The 27,274-nt window shown below is 34.7% G+C and overlaps 1 protein-coding gene across 1 annotated transcript in view; it reads right to left on the bottom strand.

The window, feature by feature from the left end:
- The window catches only part of lrfn5 (leucine rich repeat and fibronectin type III domain containing 5), a 118,497-nt gene that overhangs the window by 46,538 nt on the left and 44,685 nt on the right, over positions 1 to 27,274 (bottom strand). Inside the window, exon 2 of the mRNA XM_002941756.5 lies at positions 5,681 to 5,771. The gene's annotated coding sequence lies outside the window, so the exon portion shown is untranslated. The remainder of the gene's footprint in view (positions 1 to 5,680; positions 5,772 to 27,274) is intronic.

Genomic DNA, 27,274 nt, shown 5'->3' with positions numbered 1-27,274 from the left:
TAATGAATTAAAATGAGCCCCAGGGCTTCATAACTGTAGCTATCTGTATTTTCCAGCTATTCCCCTTAAAGGGCACAATATGCAAACAATATGTCAAACTCCCTTAAACTCATTTATCTATTTCCATTATATATATATATATATATATATATATATATATATATATATAGAGTAGCTGTAGAGAGAGTCCGCACTCACAGGTCTTAAGAAAATATAGAGGTTTTATTCAAATCAACATCTAACGTTTCGGCTGCATCCACAGCCTTTCTCCACAGCCTTTTTTTGAGAAAGGCTGTGGATGCAGCCGAAACGTTAGATGTTGATTTGAATAAAACCTCTATATTTTCTTAAGACCTGTGAGTGCGGACTCTCTCTACAGCTACTCCATCTATTATTTTGGGACTGCACCCAGGCTCCCTTGGACCTACTTATACGTGAGTGCCTGTCTTCTTGCAACATATATATATATATATACAGTTGCAATAAAAGCTAGCACTCACAGGACTTTAGTTAGTATTAGTCAAAAATAAACCAAAAAAAGGATCGAACAAAGCAAATGTCTTACATGGTTTTTATTAATCCGACGTTTCAGCTCCTCACAAGAGCTTTCCTCAGGGAGGAGCTGAACCGTCGGATTAATAAAAACCATGTAAGACATTTGCTTTGTTAGATCCTTTTTTTGGTTTATTTTTGACTAATACTAACTAAAGTCCTGTGAGTGCTAGCCTTTATTGCAACTGTATTTTGTTATTTGATTTGCATTAGCACCCAGGCAGTGACCCCTTTTAGGTGGAGTGCTACCTCTGCTGGAACTGTATATATATATATCTCAATAACATGGATTTAAAAGATTCCATATGAGTAAAATGTCCATCTTCATGCACTTTATACAGGTAAAAGGAGAAAAAAGTATAGCTTTGGTGTATAACACATAATACTAAGGGGATAATCTCACTGATAATGACATATTACAGCAGGTAACACATTTTGTCAAGTAGACTTCTTATACTTGCTGTTGGCATTTTCCAGTAAGCCTGCAAACTGTTAGTTATGTGTCTTTTTGGCTTCTCTTAAAAGCTTAAATATACACCTAACATTTCCGTGTTGTCTGTATTAATGTCTACTTCTTGTGGTAGGAATAAAAATGAACAAGTGTACAAATCTATTAAATGGTAGCCACCTAACTTTAATAGAAAGAATGAAAGATTTTGATATTTCCCACTCAAGCCTTCCCTGCTGCTTCCAAAATTTATGTTCAAATCTAAGTCGGCTGTCACAATTATGTTTCTAAAATTTTATTTGTGGGCTATGCCTCCTGCTGTTATTGAAAAGGAAGAGAAATGCCACTGGCAGCATTTCAAGGTTTGGTGAAAAATATGATGTTCGTAGAAGCAAAGCTATGTATTGTTCAAAAATGAAATATAGGTCGGGAATTACTTCCAAGCACTTGCCCTATTTAGAAAAAAAAACAGTTTATGTTGAGCTCAGAAGCCTCATATTAGAAAAATCTGGATACAAAAAAAGAGTATAATTTAGAGCAATGAAAAAGGATTTGATTTTATGGTAATCGCAGCAAAACCACTCAGTGTGTATACCCTTTTGTGCTCTTTTTTTAGGATTTACGTATGTATGTACTCTATGAACTGTGCACAATTATAAGACATCCTTTTACTCCATCTCCTGCTACTGTTCATGGACTATATAATAGTAATTATGTCATAGTGAACTGTACATGTATCTCTGATATATCTCTGATATGTCAAGGGAATAGAGACATGTTTCTGAGTTGTAAACAAATAGCAGATTATTATGTGCACTGTGATTCTGTTGCCTATTCCCCTCCCATTTCACTCTCTTCTGCCATCCACTGATCTTATGATTGTCCCTTAATTCAAAAGGTTGCTAAAGTCTTAGATGGACAAAGTCTTGTTAATACCAAATGGTATATTTATTATGTGTAAAATTATCTAGACCAGAAACATAATGTAAAAAACAGTGTAAAATATTTGACATATTGAAAAAGCTGTGTATTTTCTTTTAGGCCACTCTATAGCTGCATTTACTGCCATCATAGTACACCATTATATTTATGGCATAATCAATTTAAATCAGTTGGATTGAGGCAGCTCTGGGGGTACAAAATGGTGCAAAAAGTGGCAATAGATGATCACCCCTTCTTACTTAACATTTTAACACCCCTACTGAATGTCACATTGAAAACTTTAACACCAAAATGTATACTCAGCTTGATCAACCACACACACACACACTTATAAATAGGCCCATAAATGAAATGAATGTGAGCACTGTGTTCCTCTTTTTCCATCAGATACTGTAGATGCAAAAAGCATGTGTAGGGGTGCAAGTGGTCTGTGAGTGCAATCCAAGGAAATAATTGTAAGCCTCTTATTGTTCTAGTACTTGTACCCATTCTTAATAGATATATGTTTCTTTCTAGTGGAACACTACACAAAATTGTAATGTATTAATTTCAGAAACAAGCCTGTAAGGGTGTCCTGGAATCAGTAATCACCAGTAGTTTACATCAGTGATCAATATTTGTGACTGCTGGGGTTGAATTTGCCCTTAAACATGATGTTGAGGCTTCTTTAATGAGTCTGTTCAAATGCACTTAGCATGCAAGGTACTGGACTAAAATCCAACAGACATATTAGTTATTTCATAAGATGAAGATGAATCCTTTGCATGGTGATAATGTCTGCTCTGATTAATTCAACTTGGCTTAATCAGTGCTTTGCAAATGTGGAATCCATTCTGTAATTAAGAAATACGATACAATTTTCTAATTTGCATATCTCTACATACAGGCTACAAATTTAAGCATTTTGGGACAATTATACATTTAAAACAACTTCTTACTATAATTCAGTAATGAAACATCTCTTTTTTTCACTGGCATTAGATTTGCCATCCAAGATATGAGCCAAACACTCCAAGCAAATAAAATGTAAAGCTCTATTGTACTGTGCAGAAAGTGCATATCATGCTTTCAGTGAAAGCAACTGCCTGAGAAAAGGAAATGGTACCCCACCAAAACACTGTGCATGCTATGTACTTTATGCATCATGTCATACAGTTTCACATTTTATTTGGTTGGGATGCTTGCCTCATGTTGACAAGGTTCTCGCACGAAAAATTTGTCAGATGTAAAAAAAAATTGATGCCTAAAAAGTCATGCTGTAGAAGTGAAAAAAATGGCCATTGACTTTAATGCATTTGGAGTGAGAATAAAATTGTCACGCATAAGAAAAAATTTTGCCCGTTGCCTTTAATGCATTTTGTGAATTTTACGCTGTTTCACAAATTTTTTGGCAAAGTAAAACGGGACAGATTTGCTCATCACTAGCAGGGAGGCAGAAGGGTTCAGAACAAGGTTGTAGAGAAGAAGTGGGAGGGAAGGTGTACCTTTAGGTTTCTAGGAGACTACAGCAGGAGCTTGAAGGAGATCTAACTTGGCAGTGAGAAGAGCAGCATTCCACCCACACACCTTAAAATGGTTTTAATACATGTAAGTGATGTTTCTGCTTCCCTAGACCAGGGGCCCCAATCTTTCTTACTCGTAAACCACTGTCAACTGTGAATGGACTTGAAGAGCAACATAAGCATCATAAAAGTTCATGGAGGTGCCAAATAAGGGCTAAGATTGGCTATTAGGCAGCCTCTATGCACACTATCAGCTTACAGGAGGCTTTATTTGGTAGTAAATCTTTGTATTGTTTGGGGATTACTGTCCTAGACAATGCTATGTGGTAATGCTTAGCCAGAAATGCAGGGAGCAAAAGCTCTTCTTAACCTTGGATAAACAAAGTGCAGGTAATTTTCTGCCATAGAATGCAACTAAAATAACCAAGGTAAAGTAAGCAGAGTTGTAAATAATATGAATCAGAGATCTTACACACAAGAGTTTGGTTTTGGGGGTTTTTTTTTGGGGGGGGGGGCATTTAAAAATGCTGAGCACATACAAATACATATATTTTGTTTGTATGTGTTTTTTAATGCATGTTTGAATGCATTTTGTGAGTTCCAAACACAAAAACAAGTAAGCATTTGATATGCAAGTTTTTTGATTTAGAAAAACAAATTTATCAACATTGCAATTACACTTTTGCTGTGATTACATGAATACAATAGGTTTTCCAAAATTCTAAACTTGTTCACTTAAATGGTTTTATATTCAAGTTTTTTTTCAATATGTAATCACACATTTAAGTTTGGTAAGTTTTAGAGTTTATTCAAATTAGCTGTTAATTTTGGTGTTTGGAAACTACTTTGGACGCCTTTTAAGCTGATGCTTAGAATATCTACTATGTTCTAAACATGGGTACACCTTTTAAATTGATTTTTTAGACATTTTTTTCAACGCCTAGTAATTGCTGGTAAACCGTTCTTTGTACAAAGAGATTTTGTTAACAATATCTAATTAGAGTAAAATGTTTAAGTTCTGTAATTCAATGCATTTTTTCAGGGATTATTGAAATGTAAAGACAGCTGCATGGTGTGTCAAAATAACTTATCAGCAATCTGCTACTTGTAAACCATGCAATTAATCTCTGCTTGCAATTATAAATAAGCAGAAAGGACTGCTGAAATGTAACTACAGTATGTCTAAATATAGCCATATCTTTTCTGTTCCACTGATTTACAAAAAAACTAAAAGGTACAGTATATGATGAGTGAAAACCCAGACTCAAGGGGTTGGATGGCTTTTTAGCAAGTGAGGAAATAAAGAGTTATTGGAGATCGCTCATAGTTAGTGATAAGCGAAATTATTCGCCAGGCATGGATTAATCGCGAATTTCAGCATTTCACCATTAGTGGATTTATTCGTAAAACAGGCCCAAAAATTTGCCACGAGTGATTTTTTTTTTTTGACAGACAGGTTTTTTGACACGCATCATTTTCATCATTATGCACATTTTTAAAAGATTTGCAAATTTTACAGTGAAGTGAAATGGGACAGATTCGCTCATCACTACTCATAGTAAAAGTTAATCTAGGGACTGGTTCAATTGCCATCATGGAGTCAGGAAATTAGAGAGGCTTCAGATGGAGTTTTTTTTGCCTTTCTCTGGATAAATTAGTAGTTAGGAAGGTTGTACAGGTATGGGATCTCTTATCCGGAAACCCGTTATCCAGAAAGCTCCGAATTATGGAATGCCCGTCTCCCATAGACTCCATTTTAATCAAATAATTCAGAATTTTAAAACTGATTTCCCTTTTCTCTGTAGTAATAAAACAGTATCTTGTAATTGATCCCAACTAAGATACAAATAATCCTTATTGGATGCAAAACAATCCTGTTGGATTTAATTGCAGTTTTATTGATTCTTTGGTAGACTTAAGGTATGGAGATCCAAATTACGGAAAGACCCCTTATCTGGAATACCCTTGGTCCCGAGCATTCTGGATAATGGGTCCTATACCTGTATATAGGCATTAAAGGTTAAATAAGTTTGCTCTTTTTTTTTTTTTAAAGACTTGTGGTGTAGGCTTACAAGGCTTCTTCTTAAGTTTCCATATGACACAGGTCCACCTAAATAAATCTATTCATATAATAGAAATGAAGGTAAATATGAATAAGAAATTGGTGAAAAAGAGCACTATCTAGGAAAATAGTATACGTAGAACATAAATACATGAACCGATTTTGCTTGGTTACCTTGTTTAGGAAATCATCTCTTTGGTGTTCACATGGTCATCTAAATACAATAGTTTGTCCCAACCTCTGATAGCATGGAGATGCAAACAATCTAGGGAAAAAAATAATCAGTACATTATTTGGTGTAAATACTCATTATTTACATCTACAAAAGATGAACATAAAAAGGATTTTTTACCTAAATCTAAAATTCACATTTCTAATTGAAATTATCAAATGTAAAAGTTCAGACATTCATGTATCATGTGACATTCCCTTTCACCATAGTTTTTATATTGAAGATTTATTTATTATGACCAAAGAAGTATCCTGTTACACTCACTTTCACTGTAGTTTATTTTAATGGTAAATGTATCACAGCTACATTTCCCTTCGAATGCACTTTTACTTAGGTTTTCCTAAAATTACCTATTTTAAAACTGCTGTATATTAGTTCATTTAGCTATGATATGTGGTTCTTTTTAACCAACAGTCCAGTCCTAACCAACAGATTACATTATATTAAGTGACATATGAAAGAATCCTACCAAACTGGAATATGTATGCCACTAAATATTACCCTTTTATATATTTTACCTTGAACCACCATTTTGTGATGGGCTGTGTTCTCCCTCAGAGATCATAACCAGAAATAATGCAGCTCTAACTGTAACAGGAAAAAGTGTGGGAAGCAGGGTTTTAGATATAAGCTTCTTTTTGTGTTAAGTCAGGGGTAAAGTTTTCCTTTAATGCAACTGAAAATCCTGTTGCAATATTTCAGTGTTATGATATTATAAATTAAGTCCCATAGGTTCATAAAGCAAACCAGGAAGCGGGAAACTAGAATATTCTATAAGCAGGGCAGGAGCAGGCATGAAAACAGTAAAAACTATAATCTATGAAAAATAAAACATGCTTTAGGTTAATGTCCACATAGTTACTAATCATTTTGGAAATTATTTCAAAAGTATCTAAAGGAAGAATGTTAAATTGATTTAGCAGTCAAAACATTGGAAATTTGTTGATTATTTCAATTGTTTGAAAATTTAATTAAAAAGTTAAGGAAAAAATCTGCTAAAGTTTTGCTTCATTTGATGAACACTTTTACTATGGTATGCTTTATTACATTGATCTTCACCCTATCTAATTATTCAGTATTTGCTTAAGGACATGAGTGTGAAAAAGATGCAAAGGCCTTTATGCCTTAAATTGATTGACAATATAGTATTCACTTTGCAGTAATCAACTGTAATAATCTGGAACTCATTATGGAAATCTTGGCAACTGTCTCCTGATATTTGCCTTGTCTGTTAATTACTGCAAGTGATGCATGGTTATTGTTCCTAAATAAAGTTTGTTTAATTATCACTACTGGGGACAGCACTATAATGCACGTCCCCTATGGAAGCATATAACAAGTATCTAGTAACAAGTATCAAGTAACAGTGATAACCTATAGTAATTTTGACTCTTTTTCAGCATAACTGGAAAGGGATATGAGGAGTCAATTACTTTACTGAAGTGCAAGAGCACTAAGAAGGGCACTTTTGTAGGGTGTCTGACTGTTCTCTGAACCTTGCACTGGATAAAAAATCCGAGATGAGGTGCAGAGAACAGCATTGGTTGGGGCAAGGAGGCACATGTACATGCCTCCATCTGCCCACCCCTTATGACTATAGTGCTACATTCATGGGCCAAAATGGAGTGCAGAGAGCTGCACTAATTATGTTTGAACCCACTTCTCTCTTATGACCCCTATGGTACAGTAACAAATACTACATATTATTGGAGCCACACCATGAACAATATTGTGGAATATTATTCTTCTACTGACTACTACTATTCTTCTACTGATTGTTAGTGTGAAAATGCAGCTGCAGTCTGAGTCGGAAATTGACTCATACCCAACATTTATGTTTGAAAATGGACAATTTAGGCCATGTCCCTGGTCTCCTGAGAATTAAATACATACCTATTTATGCTCAGACCCACCACTGAATTGCCCAAACCTTGTCCACATTCCAGTAGTCCACACCCCATTTCAGGGTCTGCCTAAAGATCACTGTCACTATAGAGCCTACTAGAAGACCACTAAAAGGCTTAGAGTTACACCAAACAACCAAGGCCACCTTTTTCATATTTATATTACTCCATAGTGTGGGATGGGTGCCTTGAAAAACATACTTTTCCCCAAAAAGGTGGGGGTATATTTTCTCCCACATTCTCTCTAAGGAACTAAGGAAATTTAAACTCAATTAAATATATAAATATATAACAAAATTTCAATATGTACCACCCAGCTGGAAATAATCATTTTTTTTACAATATGAAGGTTTTTTTAACCAAATTACTAGTGAAATATAGTTTTAAATTGTGAATCACTTGCCCTCTTCCTTGATCCTTCTAATGCTTATGTAAAATGTTGGGGGTTACAAAGCACCCTTCCTACACTATGGAGTAATATGATTGATACAAGGTGACCATGACTGTTTTAAAATAATATGTTATATTAATCAAAGAGATGTATTGCTTCATTATTATGTTTTTTAAATTGGTTTGGTTGTATGTGTATGTTCCTAAAGATGAAGCAGGTGTCTGTGTTAAGTCACTATCCTTGTTTAATTGTAGGACCCTCATATGGTTACCACTCTCTCAAGTGGCATATACCTTGAAAGAACAAGCAAAGAGATGGTTTAACTATATTGTGTGTACTTTGAAATAATTACTAATATATTCTGGCACATGGTTGATGATGTTCCATTATATCAGTATATAGATGTTTGTTGCACTATTCATTTTTAGTTGCTTATGATGACTAATTTTTGATGACTAGCTAGCTTTACATATGCTCATATCGAACGATAGATGAATACATCTTACGCATTTAAAATGTACTGTTGCTATGGCAATGTTTATGAGCAAGAAGTTATTAAGTTACTTGAAACTGTTTTGGGGGCTTTGCTTTTAATATATACTAAATGACTAATCCTTAATGACAAGTCACACTGTTTTCTATCGGACAATAATTTGCTTTGTTATGTGGAAATGAACACAGGAAAGTAAAAGTACTTATAAACTATAACATCTTGCTTTATAAAGTATTATACCAGATCAAGTAGCTGCCTTTGCTGTACGCAATTTATCTGCACACTTTTGAGAATTTCCAGTGTGCACCTCTTGTAATTGGAATATCATTTTATTAAAATGACTCCATTTAATCATACTGAAATGTATAACATATTGTCTTACAACATATAACTGTATCCTAAATAAACTGCCTTAGGCTCTATTAAGACAATCGGGTTTGTATTTTTGTACTGCAGCGATTGAAAAAACAAAGTGCCATGCACAGAATATTGCAGATTGTTCTGCTAAATTACTTTGAAACAATTAAAACTAGTGCCAGTATCTCTTAAATGTTCTTGAATGTTTTAGGCATGTGGGAGGGAAGGAAACCCATGCAGACATAGGGAGAATGTACACATTCCTTTGAGACTGTGCCCAGGTCAGAATGGAATTCAGGACCAGTTGTACTGCTCTCCTAGAAGGACCTTATTAAAATGAGTTTGTTTCTGGGTTTGTATGATTACATTTCAGCATGTCTGTTTGTATTGTTGCAGAAGACAAGGCAGTAACGTAACGGTTATACAGTATGTACTAGTCCCACAAACTTAAGAGTGACAAACATAATAATATATAGCACTATGTATTTATTTGAAACTGCAGCTGGGATGGTCTGAACACAAGTTACAAGGTATGTTTGTACTGAACAAGTATAATAGACAGCACTTTGCTGAGATCAGAGAGTGAGTAATATAAGAATATTTTGGACTAAAATTTTTATTGTATTATGTGCAATTATACAATAATAATAATAATAATAATAATTAAATAAAGACTGCTTATTAAACAATGTAATAACTTGGTTATCATTTCATGGTACTTACCATTTGATTAACAGATGAAACTCAAAATAAACAATCTACCAATAGTTTTAATAAACTCCTACTACAAAGGAGAACCCTGGAGAAGCTAGATGCCAAAATCATATGTCTATAGTCTAGCTCAGCCTAGTTGTGTTGATGTATGTCCCAATACACTGGTATTATGGTAAGCAAACAAGTATGTGGATAACATTTGAAGGGCAGTTAGCCCTTGTTAGTTAGTTTATTGTAGTTAGTACATGGCTATACATACAAAATGTTAGATATTTTTATTTTCTCTGTACAGGCAAAGAGAAAGCTTTTTGCTAGTGTATATGGTTAATTAGTATGTTAAGAACCCTAACATTTATAATCTAACTTGCCTTACTATGAATTTATTAGAATCCATCAAAAAAAGAATATAACAATTGTATTTAGTGATTTCAATTATGATGGTCTATAGATATGAAAAAACTTATATGCAAATATTTCAGTAGAGTTTGTAGGTACTATTTAAATAACTAAATATGCTGTTAAAGTGTTTTGTTAGTAACCTTCAGCATTATTTTTCTGTAGCACAAAGTGGATTTTATTTTAATTGTTTTTTTTTTTTTTTTTCCAGTTCGGATAAAGAGCCTAGATGTAATGCTCTATTAATAGCCTTTGCTTATGCTCACAGAAAATGGCTGGTAATATAATACAATAATATATAGGCAAAAAGAGACTATTTTCCCTAAGCAAGATATCAGGAATGCATAATCAATAGGACTAAGCCAATAACGTATATAGCCAATTTTAAATCTTATAAATGATTTATGTGCGATTTTCCTAATATATGTTTGAGCTCTTAGCCATTTATCTTGAGCCATTAATACTTAATAAGCTATAGTTACACAATAGCTTGTATCATATTATAAAATACAAATGAATCATTTCTGGTTAAGAATAATTTATTAATATGATTATTATTAATAACACATATTATAAATTAATAGTTTAAAAAAAAGTTTATACTTTATAAATACTTTATATAAAGTATAAACTTTTTTTTAAACTATTAATTATGCAGCACCCTGACCATTTATATATATATAGTCAGGGTAGTGCATGATTAATAGGTTATATCTGTGCATGGGTGTTCTTTCCCTAGAAAGAGGAAAGTGAGATGCAATGCTATGGGGCACAACATAGGGGGAGCGGTGGAGCTGCAATCCTGCTTGTTAAAGGAACAGTAACACCAAAAAATGAAAGTGTATAAAAATAATAAATATATAATGTACTATTGCCCTGCACTGGTAAAAGTTGTGTGTTTGCTTCATAAACACTACTACAGTTTATATAAATACCCTGCTGTGTAGCCATGGGGGCAGCCATTTAAATTGAAAAAAGGAGAAAAGGCACAGGTTACTAAGCAGATAACAGATAAGTAGCAGATTCCCATTGTATTCTACACAGTTATCTGTTATCTGCTTATGTAACCTGTGCCTTTTCTCCTTTTTTCAGTTTAAATGGCTGCCCCCATGGTTACACAACAGCTATTTCTATTAACTACAGTAGTCTTTCTGAAGCAAACACACAACTTTTACCAGTGCAGGGCAACAGTACATTGTATTTTAATTATTTTAAAACATTTTTATTTTTTAGTGTTACTGTTCCTTTAACCTTACTGCATTTTGTTTTCTATGTTTTGTTTTACTTGGAAAAGCCTTAAAAATAAAACTGGCATTCAACAATAACAATAATAAGTATTGCTACCATGTTTTCTTCTTAAAACTTAATATTCTCAGGTCTTTGCTTTTAGGCATCATATACACAATGACTTGATTATACATTATAGACCAATTATTTGGTGTGCCCAGGAGATATTAGTACAGGTATGGAATCTGTTATCCAGAAAGCTCCGAATTATGGGAAGGCAATCTTCCATAGACTCCATTTTAATCAAATAATATATATATATATATATATACAGTGGTGTGAAAAACTATTTGCCCCCTTCCTGATTTCTTATTCTTTTGCATGTTTGTCACACAAAATGTTTCTGCTCATCAAAAACCGTTAACTATTAGTCAAAGATAACATAATTGAACACAAAATGCAGTTTTTAAATGAAGGTTTACGTTATTAAGGGAGAAAAAAAACTCCAAATCTACATGGCCCTGTGTGAAAAAGTGATTGCCCCCCTTGTTAAAAAATAACTTAACTGTGGTTTATCAATTTCAATTTTCAATTTCAATATCAATTTCTGTAGTCACCCCCAGGCCTGATTACTGCCACACCTGTTTCAATCAAGAAATCACTTAAATAGGAGCTACCTGACACAGAGAAGTAGACCAAAAGCACCTCAAAAGCTAGACATCATGCCAAGATCCAAAGAAATTCAGGAACAAATGAGAACAAAAGTAATTGAGATCTATCAGTCTGGTAAAGGTTATAAAGCCATTTCTAAAGCTTTGGGACTCCAGTGAACCACAGTGAGAGCCATTATCCACAAATGGCAAAAACATGGAACAGTGGTGAGCCTTCCCAGGAGTGGCCGGCCGACCAAAATTACCCCAAGAGCGCAGAGACAACTCATCCGAGAGGCAACAAAAGACCCCAGGACAACATCTAAAGAACTGCAGGCCTCACTTGCCTCAATTAAGGTCAGTGTTCACGACTCCACCATAAGAAAGAGACTGGGCAAAAACGGCCTGCATGGCAGATTTCCAAGGCGCAAACCACTTTTAAGCAAAAAGAACATTATGGCTCGTCTCAATTTTGCTAAAAAACATCTCAATGATTGCCAAGACTTTTGGGAAAATATCTTGTGGACCGACGAGACAAAAGTTGAACTTTTTGGAAGGTGCGTGTCCCGTTACATCTGGCGTAAAAGTAACACAGCATTTCAGAAAAAGAACATCATACCAACAGTAAAATATGGTGGCGGTAGTGTGATGGTCTGGGGTTGTTTTGCTGCTTCAGGACCTGGAAGGCTTGCTGTGATAGATGGAACCATGAATTCTACTGTCTACCAAAAAATCCTGAAGGAGAATGTCCGGCCATCTGTTTGTCAACTCAAGCTGAAGCGAACTTGGGTGCTGCAGCAGGACAATGACCCAAAACACACCAGCAAATCCACCTCTGAATGGCTGAAGAAAAACAAAATGAAGACTTTGGAGTGGCCTAGTCAAAGTCCTGACCTGAATCCTATTGAGATGTTGTGGCATGACCTTAAAAAGGCGGTTCATGCTAGAAAACCCTCAAATAAAGCTGAATTACAACAATTCTGCAAAGATGAGTGGGCCAAAATTCCTCCAGAGCGCTGTAAAAGACTCGTTGCAAGTTATCGCAAACGCTTGATTGCAGTTATTGCTGCTAAGGGTGGCCCAACCAGTTATTAGGTTCAGGGGGCAATTACTTTTTCACACAGGGCCATGTAGGTTTGGATTTTTTTTCTCCCTAAATAATAAAAACCCTCATTTAAAAACTGCATTTTGTGTTTACTTGTGTTATCTTTGACTAATAGTTAAATGTGTTTGATGATCAGAAACATTTTGTGTGACAAACATGCAAAAGAATAAGAAATCAGGAAGGGGGCAAATAGTTTTTCACACCACTGTATATATATATATATATATATATATATATATATATATATATATATTTTATTTAATTTTTTCAATAATTCCCTTTTTCTCTGTAATAATAAAACAGTACCTTGTACTTGATCTCAACTAAGATATAATTAATCCTTATCAGAGGCAAAACAATCCTATTGGGTTTATTTAAAATTATGGAAAGTTTCCTTATCAGGAAAGCCCCAGGCCAGAGCATTCTAGATAATAAATTCCATACCTGTAGAAGAAAATACATTTATTACATGATCACAGCATGTATGCATGCAGTAAAATACTTAATCAAATACAATAATTTCTGTAATACCCTTTTTTTATTTGGCATGGACCTATATTCATACTAGTTCTAGATTCTGTCTCAAGTAGAACATCTGTTCCTAGCATATAATCAATGCATAATCAGTTTCCATGTAATGCAATGTACACTGAGCATATGGAGAAATGTCTCTTTGTATACAACCGTAGCTACTACTTAGCAGGCTTTGTTAGCAGGCAATGTAAGAATATATGGGAAGTGTTGGGTTTATTTTTTTATAAAGCATAGAGTATATCACTTTCTATATAAAATGTCTCATAAAAGGGCCTGTTGCCAGAGTTTAAGAAGGTATGAAATGCATTGAGTACTACTGTACAATATAACTGAAAAAGTGTTGACGCAAAGTTGATGAATTTCATATTTGTTTTGTTTGTTTTTACAAAATGGTGTTTGTGGTTTGTAATTTATTTAACCTTTTTGGTATAAAGGTATATATTGTGGATGTTAACTGTAAATTGTATGGGTTCCACTAAACCCAGAATTGGTTTGAATGTCACACTGAAAGATGAATAGATGGTATGGCAATAGAAATTACAATGTATATCCAACTTGGCATTTTATTTGCTTACTAGTTGCCAGGGTTACTGACCCTAGTAATCACACTGGTATTACCTTGCAGGTTGAAGAGCAGGAAAACAATGTAACTCAATTAAACTGTGTATTATAAATCAAAAACTAACTTTGACGTTACCTATATTTTAGGTGAAATTTCCCTTTAAACTAATAAAACATATTTTAGAAACAAACCACCTTTAACTCAAACAGCGGCTTAGAAATGTCTGATCATTATTATTTAGCCACTTCATTATTTACATGATTAACAAAGAATATACAGTCATTAGCTATGTAAAACAGTGATCTGATTAGTGTTCTCCAGGGGAAATGAATGCATTGCATTACTTTTGTAATATTGTTCCAGTGCGCAGTCCTTAATTGGATTAATTTGGTATAAACTGTTAAAGATTCTTCAATCTCCTGGTAACAAAACAATACAATTACTTTGTTTGCTTTGTATATGGCTAATGAAAGCATTTTCTGTTAGAAGCCAATGACTAAAACAAAGTAACTAGCGACAAGCAGTGACTAATGATATGCATAATCTCACCTGTAACACCCAACTAAAAATAAAATATTGATTTAGATTATCTTCTAAGTAGTGTGTTTGGAAATAAAGTGATGGTCATCAGTCAGTAATAGCAATGTGTGGACTGCAACTTAGTGAGAAACAGAGTAAGTGCTAAGCCCTTCTCCAAAGGGGGACATTTATTAATGTACGAACGCTCCGAGCGTATTTTGCGCGACAATTTTGTACCTTGCGACAAAATTTGTGCGACAAAATCGTATAGTTGCACCGAGTACGAAAGTTTCGGATTCATTCAAACTTCGTTATCGTGACTTTCCTTGGGCCAGATTGGAGCTGCAGAGTGCCATTGATTCCTATGGGAAGCTTCCAAAATCATGCACAGAAGAATCAAAGTCGGAAAGGTTTTCCCGCTGTTTACAATCGTTCGGTATGAAAATTTTGTGACTTTTGGATCGCCAATACGATATAATTGTGACTAATACGATTTTTTCATAAGCATTTTTGTGATATTTGCGATCATCAGAAATTATCGTATCCAATCCGAATTTTACCCATTTTGGGATTCGAACTCGGGATTTGATGAATCTGGCCCTTAGGGTACAACCCCCACAAGGTGAATTGTTAAGATGACAATCTGCCTTGTGGGACCTTCCCTTAGGCTAATGTCCCACAGGGAGATCTAGTTGCTGCAATTTTTAAAAAGCAAGTTCTGACGGGATGCCGCTCGTTAGAGAAGAATATAAATCACCAGTATTGCTTATTGCTCCGAATCGCTATGAGACCCTTTTTCAAATGATTTTATAAAGAAAGCATTGTCATTAAAAACATTAAAAAATATTGGAATTGCTGAAAGTAAAATCCACTAAGCGGGAATTCGCTGCGATTTCCCCATTGCACTCAATGCAATTTCTAATTGTGGGTGGGGAATATGACACCTGGATTTGTGGGAAACAGAAGTGCTCTGTTGTTGAAATCTCTAGTAATAGCTTGTTAGGACAAGACGAAACGTCGCTAGAACTCACTTTTTAAAAATCACAGTGACTAAATCAGTCACATTAGCCTTAAAGGCCCATTTATCAACATTCTTATTTTCATGGTTTTAGAGGTTTTTGAAACTACGACTAACTAAACCACCAACTAATTTCTACTAAAACACACAAATGTTTATAAAAAAAAAAACCCCACTCAAGGGGAATAGGGAACAACTATGTGGGTTAGATGCACAATCCAAAAAGGTTCCATCTATAATAAAATTGTATATCTATTTATTTAGTGTATTTGGATCCAAAAATGTTTGTAGTATTTTAGTTACCAGTACTCTTTCTGTATTACCAAATTTTTTTTGGGCAAACATTTATAACAGCTATAAAATTAAACTTACAAATCCCAAATTAATAGAAAAGGAGACAGAAAGCTCACATTGTTTCTGACTGGATCCAGAACAGGGCCAGTAAGGACATTTTCTTAGTGAGTCATAAAATCAATAATGAATGATAATATACAGTATACTGCATATGCTAGTTACTTTAGGACTTCCGCAATGGAAAAAAAACTGCATTAATATAGGAATGATCAATTGTGTTTTTAATAAGCCTATTGAAACACAACCATAATAAGCACACACAAGCTGAACTGGAATGTAAGTTTCTTCCATGAATGTTAACCCATCATTTTCCTTTAAATTCAAGGAAAAATTATAGCAATAACAAAGCCAACACTGTTAATTTAAAAGTCACTTTAGCCAGCCAGGAAAACACTTCGAGTACTTTGAACAAGTTAACCTTCTCACAGCTCCAGCCATTGGCTCCAAGCCCAGAAAACACTTAGTGACGGACCACCAAAGACAGTGGGGCCATTAACAGACCAAACAAAAAACGGACAAGAGTGTCTAATTAAGGCACTTAAAATGTTTTGTCCGTTAAAACAAAGTGTTTTCATCAGGTACAAGTTTTTACTTTCATAGAAACTTTTCAGCATTAACAAATACAAAGAAAATCGCAACTCTAATGAAGTGTCTGCATGCATCAATGCAGTTATTTAATGCAGGATAGCAAACTATAACATTAAATACCAAATGCAAGTTCTTGTAAAGTGCATACAACTGGAGGGTGTTTTGTATATTGTATCAAATGACTTGGCACTTTGTTGTCCATGCACCTATGTTATGGTTCCAGTGTGTAATGAAGCCCACACAAGCCAAGATATCATATAATCTGACAAACAGTTGTAACATTGATCATTTGGTATATAAGATGATGAGATGATGATGAGATTGTTGAGATGATGAGATTAACATTACAATTCAATCAAAGAAATATGGTCTTTCCTAGGAAATATCTGTCAACAGACTTGCCCTGCACGTAAAACCAGCAAACCAGTCGTAACCCAGTCAGGAACACCATCATTTGCCACTATTGTCCTATCATTATTGCCAGGTTCATGAAAGCCAGACATTTATTTTATTGGGTTTTTATGAGATAAACTACGAGATAATTTTTTCTGATGACATTCAATCAGATATGGCCCATAAGCCAATATAACTAAACTGATCTGCCTACACGGTAACAGATACCAAATGTAGATGGGTCGAAAGTACAGGTATGGGACCCATTATCCAGAATGCTCGGGACCTGGGGTTTTCCGGATAAGGGGTCTTTCCATAATTCAGATCTTCTACCTTAAGTCTACTAAGAAAATTATTTCAACTGTAAATAACCTAATAGTATTGTTTTGGCTCTAATAAGGATTAATTATATCTTTGTTGGAATCAAGTACAAGGTACTGTTTTATTATTACAGAGAAAAAGGAAACCATTTTTAAAAATGTGAATTATACGATTAAAATTGAGTCTATGGGAGATGGCTTTCTGTAATTCTGAACTTTCTGGATAATGGTCCGATACCTGTACCAAAATGTAGAATGGTGTTGTTTTGGTCCAATAATATTATGTATGCTTTTAACTTATACTCAGAAATTAAACATTATTAAACATGCCGTCCTATTTAAAGAAAAAGGTAGTTATTAGTATCTCCCCATCAGTGTAGAATATACATATACTGTCGTACAGCAATGTCACATTTCCTATTGTATGTTGGAATGTGACCCAATATTCATTTGGTTGTGAAAAATAATATCTTTAATATGTTAGAGTGGAATCTCTTACTTCAATATCTCAGCTCAGCAACCTGTACAATAAAATCAGTGTTATATTGAAGGAGAATTGACATACTACTGACAATCTACAATTTGTTAAAACTATTACTTTGTCAGACCTTGAATCCTAGACAATGACTAAAACACTAACATCTTCAACTCAATGTAAACTTGCTAACTCTGTGTTCCCCATTACATTCCAGGCATAATATTCAAACTATCTATCATCAAAAGTGTTCCCATGCTGCTGCACATCAATACAGACAATTATGCATGCTCAGTTTAATTCTGTTACTTTGTTTTCTTATTCTTCCTCACTACTGACTAACACATAATTACTGTCATTTCTTTATTATGATCCAAATTGAAACTATACACAAGGACTTTTGCCTGGGTCATTGCCTAGTAAATTTTCTGCATTTTTTGCTGCCCAAAATGTTGTAGACTACCTATAAATAGAATTTCAACACTTTAAAAGGATATATAAATAATCCCTGTCTTTCTATCAACATTACTTCCATTTGCCTTCAAGCAAATAAATTCTGCACTCTCTTGTTAATCCCTTACAATGACTTTAATATAATTTCATTATTTTTACCCACTTATACCACAACTACAATAAATTATATCATAATCTATCGTCCTTGAAATCACTTGAATGCCTAAATCATTTTCAGTGCAAACAATAATACCAAGTCACAAAGTTTTCACCATGCTAAGTTTTATTATTTGTATTACATTACCCATGTATTCCTTCTTTCTAAACTAGGTGTCCAATTAAGTTTGTGTGAGCCATGTATTCTTTCTTTTGGCTGGTATACAAAAGTATCTTAAGGACATAAACTCTTTTCCCATAATAAAGTGTACTTTATTCCTAATCTCTTCTCCCCAGTAGGCACAGATTCCAGAAGCTGACTTCCAAAGTACAAATGAAGCAGTTATCAGTTACTCACAGGAATACTGAGTAAGTAGTGATATTTTATATATATATATATATATATATATATATATATATATATTTATATTTATATATTGACAGTTTAAAATACATAGTTAGACAAGTATATTTAAATTTAAAAATATATATGTAACAGTAAAATATATTACAATTGATATACCAATGGTAACAATTAGAAAACTGATAAAGTATATTTTGAGTACAAGGATGCTTTTTTTGGTAGCATAGATTATTGCAGGTGGTGACTGTTGCCTTGATTCACAAGGCTAATGTTAGAAAGCAGGATAAATTATAAAATGGGCCACATCCCATGAGAGAGCCATAAACCACTGTGTTGAATATATAAACATGTTCTTTTTCCTCTCTTCTGTAAATTGGTTGCAGAGGTTGCATCATAATGCAATCATTCCCTCACACAGAAGTTTTTGTTCTCTTGAGAGTTAAATTAGGCCAGGAACAAAAAATGATGAAGTGTATTCCGATCAGATGAAGGATTTCAACAGCAAAATACACACACACACTTGAATACAATAAAGAGTCTTTATAAGGATGTCTTTATATGAGTATTAAGTATCTTGAGTGCAGAGACATGAAAATGGACTAATAAAAGGAATGGTAGAATTAAATTATGAGGAAAGACTCATAGTTGGGGTTGTTTTTTTATGGAGAAAAGGCACTTGCATGAATACATTTTTACTCTTTACAAATACATAAGAGGACATTATAGAGATTGTAGAGGGCACACAGAAAAAATCAAAGCACAGGATACCTCCTTTTTAGAGGAACAGAACTTTAATTTCACTGCAAATGGTTCTTAAATGAGTGCAGCAAGGCTGTGGAATGCCCCACTGGGTGATGTGATAGCAATACTAATCCTGAAAGCTCAAACCATTCTTGAAGCTATCTAAAGGTGGCCATTTCCGATCTTTCGTGAGACCATCGGTCGCATGAAAGATCGTTCAATCAGCCACTAACCTTCAGGGCTGAAATGGCAGATAAGGAGGTAGAAACAATAGGATTTCTACCTCCTTCTTCCGATTCAGCCCTGAAGGCAGATTTTGCTCCGGCGCTTTCTACGGCGCCTGATCAAAATCTTTTAACCCCCCCGATTGGCGAGTCGACCGATATCAGCAGCGATATCGGTCGACTCAACGACTTGCCATACACGCACCGAATTTCGTACGAATCGAGGTTTTGTACGATATTATCGGTGCCTGTATGGCCAGCTTTATGTATCAGCCAGTACAACCGCTTCATGGAGAGAATTCACAACTTTACAGCTCTCACTGTAAAAACCCCTTGTTCACATTTAATGATGACAACTCCATTGTGTGAATTTTATTAATCAATACTGAATCTTATCTGCCACTTACCGTATTTTTCGGACCATAAGACGCACTTTTTTTCCCCCAGAAGTGGGGGGAAAAAGTCCCTGCGTCTTATGGTCCGAATATAGCCTACCAATATACTTTAAAAAAATGTTTTTACTTGCCCATGTGGTCTCCGCAGGGCCCTCCTCTATTTGCCGGCGCTTAGCTATGGCGCTGTGCGCATGCACAATGACGCGCATGCCCATACGCATGCGCGTCATTGTGCATGCGCCAGAGCTAAGCGCCGGTAAATAGAGGAGGGCCCTGCGGAGACCACATGGGCAAGTAAAAACATTTTTTTAAAGTATATCGGTAGGCTATATGCTGGTACAGATGGGGGCAATATGTTGGGTGAAATATGTTGGGTGCTGCTGGTACAGGTGGGGGGCAATATGTTGGGTGAAATAAGTTGGGTGCTGCTGGTACAGGTGGGGGGCAATATGTTGGGTGCTGCTGGTACAGGTTGGGTTTTAATGCACATAAAATATTTTAGGACACTTTGTTTCAGAATCTTTTTTTCTTCATTTCCCTTCCCAAAAAATTGGTGCGTCTTATGGTCCGGTGCGTCTTATGGTCCGAAAAATACGGTAGTTGCCAGATAGCAAGTTTGTGCAGATCCCACTGCAAGTATACCACATCCTTGGTCTGCAGAGTTGTGTGTCATTTGCAAACACCAATATTCATTAATAAATCAAATTTAAGTGGACACAACACAAACAACCTGTGTACATGATCCCAGTTTTCTATCCATGTACAAATAACATTACTAACAGACCTTAGTTTTGAAAGCACTTGTTTATACATGACTGTATCAAAGGCTTTGGCGAAAGTACATCACATCTGCTGCAACCCCACTGTCCAAATTCCTACTTACTATATAATATAAAGCAATTACATTTGTTTGAAACAATCTGTCCTTCATCAACTCCATGCTGATTACTAATCATAATGCCATGCTCCAGAACATAATGCGGGGATAATGTAATCTCTTTACAAACTTTCAAACGACTTGCCCACTACAAATTTGCATAAATGCTTCAAGCTGCCCCTTTAGATTCTGCAATTTAGATACCAAGATAAAAAACTCTAAGCGAATGCTGCCTGAGATGGTTGCTCCAGGATTACATGCATGAGGATGTAAGTGAGGATTACATACACAAAACAACAGGTGTTCACACAGTCAAAGGGGGAGGTCTCTTCTGACTTTTGGCACTGCTGTAGGTGGAACATTAGCAAAATGCATGCTACTGCATGACTTTTTTGATGCACACTACTTTATTTATGATGCGACCGCAACTTTTTTTATGCAACCACATATTGGATGTGATCACAACTTTTTTGTTCCAGCAAATTTTTGTGGCAGTTTCACGAAAAAATTTCATGCCTGACAAAAAATTTGCTCATTACTAGTGAAAAGGTTTCAGTATAGTCTCAGTACAAAATTCATCCTAGTCCACCGCCAGTAGGGATTTCTTAAGAAAATAAAAACACTGGGGATCATTTATGTTACTTCAAGTGTTAGAGCACTAAGGGGCCCCTTAGCGCTCACTTAGGAAGCACTTGCACTTTGGGGTAAACTACATTGTGCTCCTTGTGGATTGAAAAACTGGCATAAGGAGCAGAGTCCATTGTCAGGAGGTGCAACCAAGCCCTGTCCTTACCACCTATAAGGAAAGGGCCCAATCACGTCCTGCTGTTATCTAATTTGCGCCTCTGAATGATATGTGCCTGCCCACTACCAACCCTCACAATACACTCTTACATAGTTTGTTTCTACAGCTGAGCGGCAGGTTCCTGCACTCTGAAATTTACACAATGTAGAACGCAGTGGGCACAGTGCAAAAAAAATGCAGACTTGCACACTGCATTCTGCATTGTAAATGACCTCTAAATTAACTCTATTGTCTACTGCCCTGTCTGTGTCCTCTCTCACTTTGAGGGCCCATGACAGTGATTTGATAAAAATAAGCATGTCTCAATTTTCTGTTATGTATCAGGACTAACAAAACCTGAAACAGCCTTGGGCAGACTAATCAAATACTGAACTGCAAAATTCAGAAAGTCACATTTAACAACTTTTCCCTGATTGTCAGAATGTGTTTGACTGCTTTGAGCATTCAAACACATTTATTTTCTATAAGTGTCAGTAAGTATTTAGACCATCATTTTCTGCAGTGGAATGAATCAGAAAATAAATTGGTATGGCACTGATGTTGGTGAGAAAAAACGTACATTTAAGGCATTTAACTGAGCCAGGACATCTGAGACTTTTATTAAATACAAAGAGGCCAGTAAAAAGCAATTAGACAGGCTGAAATAAGGCATAAAAATGTAACTGGAACAGGAAACAAAATGAATCAAAATTTTTTTTTAAAGAATTTGTAAATAGTAAAAACAAAAAAAAAAGCAAGGAGAGTGGGAACCTTAGAATCAAGGAATCAAGGAAAGTAAATTAGTTGATGAGAGCAGGGAAAAAAGCAGTGATTCTTAACGGTTTGTTTTTATCTGTTTACACAACCAAGGAACCCGTTTATTAAGGTTTCTTTTTTAACAGACCCAATTTTAAAGGACAAGGCAACGCAAAATATAATTTTTTGCCTAATAAAAGAAACCAAAATTCTAAGCGGCTTTGAAATATACATTTATTTCAAGTTTGTAATGGTTTTTGAGTTATTTGTATCTATAACTGCTATTAAAATCAGTGTTTGCCTGTCCTTTTCTATTCTCTGCCCTGGTGGCTCTGACTGTTGAAATAATGTAACACAAGCCAGCAGCCTCACAGACCTGTATTGCTGGAGAAGCAAGACCTTTGCAACATTGTTTATAATGTAACAGGAGTTCAGCAAATGCTGCTTTCAATAGCAATTACATTTACAAATAACATTAAAAAAAGCTACAAATTTTTAATTATTTCATAATGGAAAGTTGCTTAGAATTATGTTTTTTTCATTATGCAAAAAATTATTTTTGGGAGGATATATTACAAAAGATTACACCAGGGTGGTAAGTGGAGTACTGCAAGGGGCTGTTCTAGTTCTTTTGTTTTTTAATTTGTGTATTAATAATCTAAAGTTGATGATTTAAATGTGTGTCTCTATTATTGGTAATGATACGAAATAGTGCAACACTATGGGGCACATTTACTAATCCACGAATCCGAATCACAAATGGGAAAAAATCTTATTGGAAACGAAAATTTCGAAAATGCTTACGAAAAAAATCGTATTAGTCACGATAATATCGTATTGGCGATCTGAAAGTCACAAAATTTTCAGGTAAAACCTTTCCAATTTTTTCGTGCAAACATCCGAAAAAGTCGTGCGCTGTATGAAAAAGTCGTGCGCCGTGCGGACACCCGAAAAAATTGACGAAAATACGTTTGGAGCGTTTGTGCTTTTGTAAATGTGCCCCTATAAGTTCCATGCAGGATATTTCCACTTTGTAGAGAGATTTGACTACACCGCAGAACAAGGCAGAAAGTTGGCAAATGAGGTTCGATATTGATAAATACAAGGTTATGCACTTTTGTAAAAATAACATAAATGCTAGTTATATACTAAATTATAGTGTTATGGGGCATTCTATGCCCAGGAGCAGTAACCTATAGCAACCAATAAGATGTTTGCTTTTAAAAAGGATAAAAAGGAGACCGGTAAATTCTACTTGCTGATTGGTTGCTATGGGTTACTGCTTCTGGGCAAACTCAGCGCCTTTTATTATATAACTCCCTAAGTATGCAATTCTCTGTGTGCACAGGCAGTAACAGCATTACGGGGGGTGGCAATATTAAATCATAGGTTGGCCTTTTGGATCTTTACACTACAGACCAGGATACCTACTGTAGGTTAAACAAAAGGTGGAATGTTTGTTACCTCAGTGACACTTGCTTATATGTTGTGTATTTTAGGATGCTATATAAATTCCAGATAGCATTAGAATTCAACAAATGCAAGCCCTGATCACATCCTGTTGATGAGATAAGTGCCAAATCCGCTCACTGATGACAAAAGGTAGTTGTAAATCCGGTCCTTTTGTCCTCAAGCTCCCTTTTACACCTCCTATTATGCCAAACGTCAAGAGTGTGACTGTGAAGTCCATGCCTTACATGCACTTACATTAACCTAATAGTTACTGACCAATTAGGATTTGACACATCGACTATGGTCAGTCTTTAGGTTAATAGCATGGGTTGAGTTTAATTAGTGAGTTCCTGAAGTTCCTGCATTGAGGACAGAGATGCCTCAATGGAATTTACTAATATCTACAGTTAGTATTAGTGACAATATCATATTTTATTTAAATATGTATTTACTTTTTGTAGGGTTGCTTGGCCTAGGTCATAAATATACCATTTGGGCATCATATAAAGATGTCTTGGCTTATCATCGCAAATATTCAAACAAACTGCTGCTCCAAAGACAACATTTTGTAATATCTAAAATTAGCAAGACAAGGGATTTTAAACACTGCAGTTTTAAGTAGCCCAACAACACTGTTCTAAAGATGCCAAAATAACCCCCACAGACTTACACTGAATTTCATGTATCACTTGTCAGGTGATTTCAATTTAAGTCTAAAGCATCATTTTGGGGCTTTTAAAAACATGGTGCTCAAACAGCACTGAAATAACTGATATTAAAGGGACCTCCATTTCAATGCTGATTTTATGATCAGTTTGTGTTTTTAATGCACTATATAGTAAGAGTGAAGTAAAAGAGAGAAAGCAAATATTGCTATATGATAATCAGGTCTGTGGCACACATATGCACACGTGTCTGTGAAACTATTTGCTATAAATAGTGGGCTACAAAACTATTTACTGTTCATAGATAATGCAATATTATAAGTCATCCCTTATTGATTTGGTATTTGAGAAAATTCTCAGCAATATTAAAATAGAAATGTGACCTTGCCAAACAATTCTCAGAAGAGGCCTGACTCAATACAATTAATAAACCCTTTAGATGTACCCACAGTCATGCAATTTATATAGTACATTGTACTAAAAGGGCTTAAATCCCCTATCTTAGAAAGTTTGTAGCTTTAAAGAAGACCACTTGTATGCTGTCTAGAAATTCCTCAGAAATGAAGCAGGGAATGTTAATGCGTATTTGCACTTCAGCTTGTGATATGAAATTGTAGTGGCAAATATCTATAAATCACTAACTAACCTACATGAAAGATCACTTATCTAGGATCTTTATCTGGAATCCAGGACTAAAAACACCTAGGGAGGCTACAGTACATCCCAACCAGCCTGTTTAAAGGCATAAATCATGGCCCATTTAAAATAAAGTTTGCTGATCTTTGGCTAATTCATCAGGCAAAGATTTATAAAACATATTTATCTTTTTGTTGCTATTTTATAACCTGATGGGTTCATCCTGTGTTGTGAAGAATAAGACAAATATAATTTGAAATATTCATTCTATATGTAACCAAATTATATAGCTGCTATTATAAGATATAAAAAAATGTTTCTTCTACCTGTATTAATTTACAATAGGTTTAAGATGTAGTACAAATGTCTACAGGAAACACTGAACTAGTAGAAATGCGTGATGACTGGAACTGGTATAATTATATATATATATTTTAAAAACATCAGTCTACCCCTAAACAAATCTATGGTTCCCTATATCCACAAATATATTAACTCAGATAATCAATGTTTATTTCACTTAGTAAAGTAAAATTACATGTTTGCTTATATTTAATATAAAAAAGTCTATTTTCTTTATATGACTATATATATATATATATTGAATTTTTTTTATATGTTCTTCTATTGATAACAGAGTTTTGTGTCATTCAGAGAGTGAAAGAAATTACTTACCTAGACCTTGAGTATCTACAAAGGTCTTCAAAAACTTCTGTATTGTTCAGACAAAGTGTCTGGATCATAAAAAAATCAAGAATTCTTATAATGCTGTTATATCATTGCATTCCACTTTCTTTCATGATAAGACTCTGTAGTCTTGCTTTCCCCTTGAAACAATGCAGGGCAGACAATGTTTGTGGCATAATAACCAGCATTGTAATAAAACAACTATAAGTTCTATTTCACTATTACTTTATAGTACCATAAAAGAAGAGCAAAATGAGCTTTTAAAATTAGCTTTTCAAATCTTTGTTTCTTAATAATGAGTAGATAATTCAGAGCCAGCCTTCTCCTTGACTTTTACAGACTTGTGTATAAAGGAAACATTATATGTAAGTTGGAAAAAAAATGGGACAATGTGTAATGTGTAAAACAAATATATATATATATATTTTTTTTTTATTTATAAAAATGTTTTATTTAAAAAAAGTTTCTCTGATACATTTATTTCACACAGCTTTATGTTTATTTTAACAAATGCACTACACACAGCATAAGTAGCAGAGGCTGTGGTAAATGTATATAGTAATATGCACCTTCTATAGTATCAGAAACTTCTGTGTACCTTTTGGTGTCTTATCTCAAATATCAGCTGTTTTAGGAAACACAAAGCTGATTTCTGTGCAGCACTTTACCTCCTACTCTGAAATACAGTAGTGGTGCCTTGAAATTTAATTTACAATAATAAATGACCACCTCTCTTTTATATGACTCACCTACTCCCTCCTTCTCAGTCTTGTCACAGATATAAAAACTGGCCTTAAACCTATACTTATTCCTCAATTGTCTGTTCAACATGATTTGTGGACAGAAAACAGCTGGCGAGTTAATGACAAGGACCAGTGAGCATGAAAATAGCAAAAGAGACAAAAATGAAATGACAAGTATCTCAGTACAGTTTGAGCACATCCTATAAAAAGCTATGCAATGCTGCACTGCTCGGAAGGAAACAGTTTTGATATTCAGTAATACATCTCCTACCTAGGGATGACAAACACAAATGAGTTTATGCAGCTATGAAAACACGCTCATTGAATGTTTTGAAATGTGCATTGTCTTCAGACTTTCTCTGTCTATCACAGGATTTTCCATGTACTTAGAAAGAGGCAAACTAAATAAATTGTAGTGCATTTCTGCATATTAAAATGACTAACAAAAGGAAATCATAGTTAAAAGAAGGTAAAAAGAGTGGAAAATGATCAAGATGAATACATTTAGTAAGAATCATTGATAGAACTGTGTGTCTGATGATTTTTTTCTTGTTGCATGAATATTTTTCTTTGTCTTTATATGTGTAAACCTCAAATGTAAGG

The sequence above is a fragment of the Xenopus tropicalis genome, chromosome 8 (assembly GCF_000004195.4).
Source record: "Xenopus tropicalis strain Nigerian chromosome 8, UCB_Xtro_10.0, whole genome shotgun sequence".
Lineage (NCBI taxonomy): Eukaryota > Metazoa > Chordata > Amphibia > Anura > Pipidae > Xenopus > Xenopus tropicalis.
Note: the sequence above shows the minus strand (reverse complement) of the source record. Positions and strands in the feature narration are given on the sequence as shown.